We start from the raw sequence: 9,239 nt of genomic DNA, 5'->3' as shown, positions 1-9,239 counted from the left end.
CATGTGAGTACTGGAATCCGAGAATGGGGCACTACGGAGGCTGTTGGCGCCGGATTTAGCGATTGGAAATTTTGTGAGCCCGTTTTTCGAGTTTGGGACGTGATAAATGGGGAGATTAAAAGTGTCATTATTTGTCGATTGACATGACAATTGAGTTGTAAAGTCAAGTGAGACCCACATTGAAGACTACAAGACTAAAGGCCCAATAAGAAGAAGAGGTTCAACACATTACAAAGGTAAATTAAGCCTTACAGCCCATAACCAAAACACCCCAGGTAATAAATCCTTTAAAAATGGTACAATCTTACCCAAAACCAACTAGGAAAACACCTTAGTAAGTTTGGAAGAAGAAAAACTAAGTTGTAAGTTACTCTGAAAAAGAACATAAAAAATCTGCAACTGTTGATGACATCGAACTGGTTTCGATTACATCGAACTTACAAGTTCAATGACATCGAACATATTTTGATGACATCGAAAAAGAGCCCCAATATGTCTAGCGACTAAACTCATATACCTAGAGATATTCTCGATGACATCGAGCTTATAAGTTTAAAGATATCGAACCTATCTCGATAACATCTAAAAATAAGCACTCAAGTTCTAGCAAGTTCAAAAGGAAAATCTGGTAAAAATGTTCGATTATTCGAACAACATTCGATGACATCGAAATTCAAACTTCGATGACATCGAAGAATATTCGATGACATCGAAAAAATAAACAAAATTGTCTACCAAGCTTAAAAGAAAAATATGAAAAAATGTTTGATAACTCGAACTGCATTCGATGACATCGAAATTTAAATTTCGATGACATCGAAAAATGTTTGATGACATCGAAAAAGTGAACCAAATTGTCCATCAAGTTCTAAGCATTTTAAGAGAAAATCCCAATGACACCAGTCAAATCGTTTAACTGGGAAGTGGATTGCCTCGTGTACCACACACTACATATCTAGCTGGTGTGCTAATGTCACCAAGTTTTGTGGGTCCCAGTATGAGTTATGTGTTATATCCTAACCATCCATCCATTTGGTGAGATCTTTTAAGTCTTGAGCAGGAAAATAAGACAGATCCAAAGATCAAGTGGACCACACTGCAAAAAACAGTGGGAGATTGAACGTTCACCATTCAAACCCGTTTGGGGTCACATAAGTTTTGGATCAATATGATATTTGTTTTTCCTCTTCATCCAGCTATTTTTAACCTTATGAGCAGATTGGATGGTTATTTATGGTGTGGTCCAGTTAAGATTTGCATATGATTCATTTTTGGGCCAGTGATCTAAAATAATATTGTCAAATGGATAAACGGTGTGGATATAATAACTACGTCATGGGGGCCATGTAACTGTGATCTCCTTTGAACCGCACACCAGTCAGGTCGGTGGTGTGCGGTACACCGGCGAATCCGCTTCCTTTTAACTGATCTTCTAAAAAATCATGCCACGTTGGTTTGAAAGTCGTAGCAACACGATAACATCCAACTGTACGCATTTAATTTCCGCCTTTTTCGATAGGAAGCGGGTTGTGTCCTATCCCACTTGCAGCCACAAACTGGCAGATTTGTGAGGGAGACACCTTGATGTACCTGTTTATCAAAGCCGTCTGTCCCTTTTATCACATCATTTTAAGGTATTATCCTAAAAATGAGACGGATCTAACGCTCAAGTGAACCACACTAAATATTAAACTTAGGTTCCATTAAAAATGGACAACGCATGAAATGCATGAGTCATCCATGGTATAGGTCACTTGAGCGTTGCATCTACCTTATTTTGAACTTATATATTAATTAAAATTATCTGAAAAAATACATGGACGGATCGGATAAAACAGATAGATTAGGATAGGCCCTGCACAAATCTGCCCAGCGGGTAGGTTCGGACGCAATCCGCTTCCTTTTCCGCAGGAGAAATTTACGACCGTGGACCCCACCTTTTATCCAGCTGTGTTTCGTGAAAGAAGACAAACTTTGTTTTGCAACTTAGACCTGCACGTGCGGATTACGAATTTCAGGACGAAAATACTCCTTTCACGGAAACGGATTGGGTACTCCCCCTGCCACTAGCCAATGGCAGATGGTCGGTGGTCTGTGGGCCCCACCATGATGTATGCTTTTCATCCATGCTGTCCATATATTTTTCCACATCATTTTATGATATGAGACAAAAAATGAGGTATATCCGAATCTCAAGTGTACCACATTATAGGAAAAAGTGTTGAATGAGTGTTGACCATTAAAAACTTTTTGGGGGCCCACTGTGATGTCTGTGAGAAATCCTCCCTGTCTAAGTTCATTCATGGGGTCACAAATACCTGGGTGAAGAAGAAAAACAAATTTCATAATGATCCAAACTTCTATAACCCCTAAAAGGGTTTCAATGGTAGACGTTTAATTCCCCAATGCCTTTTACAGTGTGGTCTACTTGATAGTTAGATCTATCTTATTTTTCGTCTCAAGCCTTAATATGAGGTCGTCAAATAGATGGACGGTTTGGATATAACACAAACCTCATGTTGGGACCCACAAAAGGTGATGGGGATTACAATAGCAAAAAAAAAAAAAAATAAAAAATGGGGAGCCTATAGCTATGGTTTTCGATGGCTACGGATTATAACTGTAGCTATAGACGTAGGTCCGTGATCAATCGCAGCTCCCGCGATTCCACCGCAAGTCGCTATCCCAATTGGTGATCAATAACGGATTCCGCGATTCCACCTCCGATCTATGGCTACGGATTATAACCGTAGCTATAACCGTATCCGTATCTTTTCTTTCATTCTTCTTTTTTCTTTTTTACATGGAGAATTTTATTTTACCTACATTTTTCTCTAACACATATTTATATAAATATGTATATATAAGCATATAAAAAAAATTTTAATCTCTTTTTTTTCATTTCTTTCTTTATTCATATAACAAGAATATCTTCTAAACCAAAATTAGTTACTTGACGTACCATATATGAATTTAGGGCTAAAAGTTGGGTGGGCTCAACCCGACCAACCTGTGGTCGACCTGACATTGGGTTGGGCTTGGGCAGGATGTATCGAGTTTGGTCTTGGGGTTGGGCCATACAAACACCAACCTGATAAAACTTGGGTTGAGCTCGGATTGAGGTCTTGGGTTGCCTGACCCAACACGAACCCGATAAATATATAAGTTCCTTATAAATTAATTATAATTGAGTGCAGATCATTTGTGTTGAAGGCAAAGAAAATTTCAATGCCTCCCCTCAAGCTAACAAGATATGCTGGATTTCCCTCTCCCAAATAAATTGCTTGATACAAAATACGACTTGTAATGGAGTAGTTGTCCTATATTTTAGCTTGTTTGTTTAGAAAAAAAAATGCATGGAAATGATGGTGAAGTGAAGGGAATTGACCGTGAAATAAAACGGAATCACTGGAATTGACCGTGAAATGCATGGAAATGACCAAGTGAAGAAATGATCGTGAATGCATGGAAATGACCGTGAATGCAAGCAGAATGGAATATACCGTGAAATGCATGTAAATGACCGTGAATCTAATCGGAATCGTAGGGAATGACCATAAATGCATGGAAATGACCGTGAAAAATCGGAATGACCGTGAAGTGAAGAATGAAAATGGCGGGAAAATGAAAATGAGATGGAATGACCAAACGAAATCTGAGCGGACAAATCGAAAATTGAGCGGGCTAAACTGGAAATTGAGCAGGATAAACTGAAAATTGAGCGGGACAAACTGGAAATTGAGCAGGACAAACTGGAAATTGAGTGGGCCAAACTGAAAATTGAGCAGGACAAACTGGAAAATGAGCGGGCCAAACTAGAAAATGAGCGGACCAAATTGAAAATTGAGCAGGCCAAACTGGAAATTAAGCGGGCTAAACTGGAAATTGAGCGGGACAAACTGAAAAGGAGGGGTATTTTCATCCTGAAATTCAGTCTCCGCACGTGTAGGTCTAAGTTGCAAAACAAAGTTTGTATTGTTTCATAAAAACAGCTGGATAAAAGGTGGGGTCCACAGTCCTAAATTTCTTAAGAAAATACCCCTCCTTTTCACATACTCTTTTGACTGCATTGCTTTTAGTGTTGCTTTCACTCCCCTTAACGAAAAAACAGGTGCTTCCAGCCCTACACTCTGTTGGAATGAAGAACTGAAGTACGAAGGGTTTTCTTCTCATTTTCCTGACTAAAATCTCTATGAAGCATCTAGATATCCATCTAGATATCATTAATCTACATTTGCCATTTTTCATCTTGGCTACGGTTATGTGAAATCCCACGAACTGGTATGTTAAGGAATGGTATGTTGTACAAGCTTTAAAACCTGAATGATATTTTGTACAAATATTAAGGAATGGTATGTTGTACAATCCTAAATGGTATGTTGTATAAGCTTTACAACCCGAAATGTGTGTTGTACAAGCTTTAAATTCCAAACATTTCTGTGGGTGGTCAATAAATAGATGGGCTGCAATTAAGGAATCTTAAGCTCTTTCGTGGGTCCTAAAGGCAACCATCAGCAGTTTGGATAACTGAACAATGGCCCCCACATGTAGAACTCCTTAAAACCTAAATGGTATGTTGTATAAGCTTTAACAAACACTTCAAAAACCAGAACATGGCATAACAGAACATGCCAAATAGTCAAATATACCCAACACCACACATTTTTCAAAAATCAAAACATGGACATGAACACAAATAAGCCAAAGATGTAAACACATGCACACACACATTCTTCAAAAAATAAAACGTGGGAATCAACACAAACAAGCTAAATATTATGAGAAAATAAAATAAAAACGACATTCTTCAAACATCAAAACATGGGAATCAACCCAAACAAGCCAAAGATCACATTAGCAACATTTCCACAAATTAAAATTGAGAAAGAAAAAAAAAATCATATTCTTCACAACTCAATTATAATCTATAGAAACCAAACAAAGCCCACAACAGTTACAGTAATACAAGATATTAAGAACACGATATTCAAACTCCAAAAAATGTTATGCATTTCAAGATAACCAAAATAAATAAATTCCAATCCTCTACAAGGAAAAAAAAAAAGAAGAAAAAATAAAATTCAATCCCATATAGCTAAATCACTATATCATATTAATATTTGTCATATTATCTCATATTAAGTCAGCCCCATGTCTGGCTAAAGATCCACAAGAGAGAGAAGCATACTAGATTAGCTCAACCAATAGCTATTAAAAACACAATTGAATGTCTAAAAATATAAAAATAAGAAAAGACCCAAAAAAGGCCACAATCAACTGAAACCAAAACTTTTGTAGAAAACATAATCTTAGAAAAATCATAGACAACAAAGAAGAAGATTGATTGGATAACAAAGATTGATCAAGCAGTATGATTTTATATTTATGCTCCATCGACAATAGGGTCCGCAATAAATCAGCATTTCTGTATGATATAATCAACTGCATCTCTCTAAAAGTACCGGCTATCAGGGAATTTTGAAAGGTGAAATCTTTCCAACTATGGTTTCAACGGTGGAAATCATTATGCCCACTGTTTCCCATGGTATGATCCACTTTATCTTTTGATATGCTTCAATTTGGGACTAAACCGCTTAAATTAGATGGAAAAACAGATGGATGGCGTAGATATACTACGGGTCAGACTGGAAATTGAGTGGGACAAGCTGAAAATTGAGCGGGCCAAACTAGAAATTAAGCGGGACAAACTGGAATTGAGCGGGCCAAACTGGAAAATGAGCAAGGCCAAACTGGAAATTGAGCGGGCCAAACCGAAAATTGAGCGGGACAAACTGGAAATTGAGCGGGCCAAACTGGAAAATAAGCGGGCCAAACTAGAAATTGAGCGGGCCAAACTGGCCTAACTAAAAATTGAGCGGGATAAACTGAAAAATGAGCGGGCCAAACTGAAAATTGAGCGGGGTTGAATGTTCATTAAAAGCTCCTATTTTCTGTGTAAGTAGAAAAGCTTTGAAAGAAAGGAAAGACTAGTGACTGTATTTATCAAACAAAATATGTAATTTACATAAAATACATCTAAGTAAAGTTGGTTTTATTTCCTCATGATATCTGAAAAGTGGGGTTCTCAGGCTCTTCATCATGGATTCCTATAAAAGTTGGTTTTATTTCCTCATGATATCTGAAAATTGCAAAAAGCACTAATCAAAAGAGTCTAGAGCTGGATATCTTCTAGCAATTGCCATGAAACTTGATTGACTTTCTGGAAACCTTTATCTATTTTTAGTAAGCTTATCTTATGTTTTTATTGCTGGAAAATCATGAAAGTATATAATTCCTAGAATTCCTCAATCATTATTGCTGGTCCATATCACTATCAGATGTGCATTCCAAGCATGTAAACGCGGCACCTATTCATTATTGCAGATAGTGGTTGAGACAAGTCTTATTGGATGACAAGCCAGTGGATCTGTTACCATAACTGATGGGGAAACTGTAAGTTGTTATGTTTTCTTTATGTAGGCATGTTTATTTTCCCTTGTAAGAAATAGATTCTTTCACATGCATATTACTCATTTTAGTTGGGGATTTATTTTAGTGCTCAACTAGTAGTCCTTGGAATATTCATTTGAGCGGGCCAAACTGGAAATTGAGTGGGCCAAACTGGAAATTGAGCGGGCCAAAATGGGAATTGAGCGGGCCAAACTGGAAATTGATAAAGAAAAAAAAAAAAAAATCATATTCTTCACAACTCAATCTATAATCTATAGAAACCAAACAAAGCCCACAACAGTTACAGTAATGCAAGATATTAAGAACACGATATTCAAACTCCAAAAAATGTTATGCATTTCAAGATAACCAAAATAAATAAATTCCAATCCTCTACAAGGAAAAAAAAAATAAGAAAAAAAATCCCAAAAATAGAATTCAATCCCATATAGCTAAATCACTATATCATATTAATATTTGTCATATTATCTCATATTAAGTCAGCCCCATGTCTGGCTAAAGATCCACAAGAGAGAGAAGCATACTAGATTAGCTCAACCAATAGTTACACTTTAGATGGAAACCAGCCATAAGAATAATATTAACTGTCTTCCTTATCTCAAAAGAAAATAATCAAATTGTTCAAGGCTCTCATAATAGGAGCACAACATAAATTCCATGAATAGCAAAAACGCAAGTAAAATTTAATTCCTATCATCTACTTTATTCATCGTGTTCTTCCTCAAGTTGGTGATCCTCAGGTTCTTCCACCTGTTCGTCACCTGCATCATCTATACGGTTGGGAGAGGGTCAATGCCCTACTCGTAGTGATGGTCATCCTTCAAGATTAACAATAATTCAAGAGTACTCATAAAAATAAAGTACGGATCTGATTCGCAATGTATGTGGGGCTCATCATACGTAGTGATCATTATAATGTGGAGTACGATTTATAGATAACCGACTCAACCCGCATCCCATAACTACGGATATTCGCCGGCATGGCCAACACTAACGTGGATTTATGCGAACGTCTCGAGACAACACAAGACGCGGTTGGGGGATTTACGTAACACGATGTGTTCATGAAGCGACTATTTGCGACATCCAATCCCAAAAAGTTGATGTAACACATATACCGATTTACATACATCGATTTGTGCACCACGCCAGCCAACCCACGGAATTACGTGCCGACCAAGAGGGCTGCTACCCGTAAGGCATTACGTCCATGATAAGCTAATCGAATCACTAGCCCTGATACTTTACATCACTTGAACTTATAAAAATATATCATAAGGAATATAAACTGAATCATGGAGGTTCTAGAATAACAAGACACATGCCCATGCCTTTAAAGATAGATGATACAAGGCCAATATAATAAAGAGAAGAATGACAATGGTCAACTCAGCAAAAGTGGCAATGGCCAACATAACAAGAGAAGAGTGACGATGGTCAACTCAATAAAAGGGTAAGGTAGGGCAAGGCTCGCATCTGTGACCTTACATAAATTCAGTGAAATCACTGGTATTTGACATCATGTCATAATTCCCAAAGGGGCCAATAATATAAAACAAATCAATTGATAGAATAATTCCCAAAGAACATGTAAACATGAAATACAGGATAATTCGTATCGTAAAAGGCACGAAAGAGGCCAATAATTGATGTGAAACATATAATAGCATGGAAGATTCAAAGTGATATGTAAAAGGCCAGATAAAATACATGCAAAGGCAAGATCAAATTCATGAAGACATGAAAAGACAAAATACAATTATCAACTTAAATTACTGTAAGCCTAAAGGATGAAAACCCTCACCTTGGTTCGTTGACCTTTGCAAGTATTCCTTATGGTTGGACTCTAGTCTAATTTACCTGTTTTAAGTCAACTTCAATTAGACTCAATGTATCTATGGTGTTAGAATTTGGTCATACGAGTTGTACATCGTTGACTATGATTTTACTATGCTTAAATCAATTCTATTACCGAGTTGACTCGTTTCACCGAGTTGACCCAATCTGGCCGGTTAATGCATTCCTGCATTCTGTTATTTGAATACGAGCAACTTGGGAGGGAAAAGTGAAAGGAGGAAGAAGGAAAGAACGTAAGAAGTCCCCACCTGTTTGGGAGTCGGAATCTGGTTGGTGAGATCGGGGAAGAAGATCAGAGCTTCCTTTCTTGTTGCCGTGGAGTGGGAGGCAGGCGACCCTTCTCCGATCCTTCTCTCTCTCTCTCTTCTTTCCTTTCTTTCTCTTTCTTTCCTCCTGGGCGTGCACTCCCCCTTTTATAGAGTGCAGCGCACCTTCCAGCACGTCCTGCGAAAACTCGTAGTCAGCTAAGCACTAGGATTCTCTTGCGCCGCGATTTCCGGAAGAGAGTTTGCGTCCCAGCCAAAACCGGCACTCATACCGATTAAACATCCCAATCAGCCTCCTTGCAAGTGGTCGGTCCCCTCTCTTCTCGGGTTTTGACGGCCATGATCGGGTCGGAACTCCTTTACCCGTCTGTCCTACAATGCGGAGTGAAATCCGCCCTAGTTCCTATCGACATCAGCTCGCGGACGAGGATGCGACCTAATTGAAGGTGGGAAACCTTGGGATCTGATCGAAATCGTCCCAGGAGCATTATGGACGGTTCCGATCAACTCTACGGTCGATGATAGGTCCTCAGATTCATTATAGCGGACGGCCTGTGAATCCCCCATCTATGAACGCTTTCTTCCCCGTCTCTCCTGTCCAAATCTGGCGTCGAAAGTGGAGATAGGTTGGGTTTCCTTGCCCTA

Source organism: Magnolia sinica, chromosome 3 (genome assembly GCF_029962835.1).
Source record: "Magnolia sinica isolate HGM2019 chromosome 3, MsV1, whole genome shotgun sequence".
In the NCBI taxonomy this organism is placed as follows: Eukaryota; Viridiplantae; Streptophyta; class Magnoliopsida; order Magnoliales; family Magnoliaceae; genus Magnolia; species Magnolia sinica.
This window is presented reverse-complemented; position numbering follows the sequence as displayed.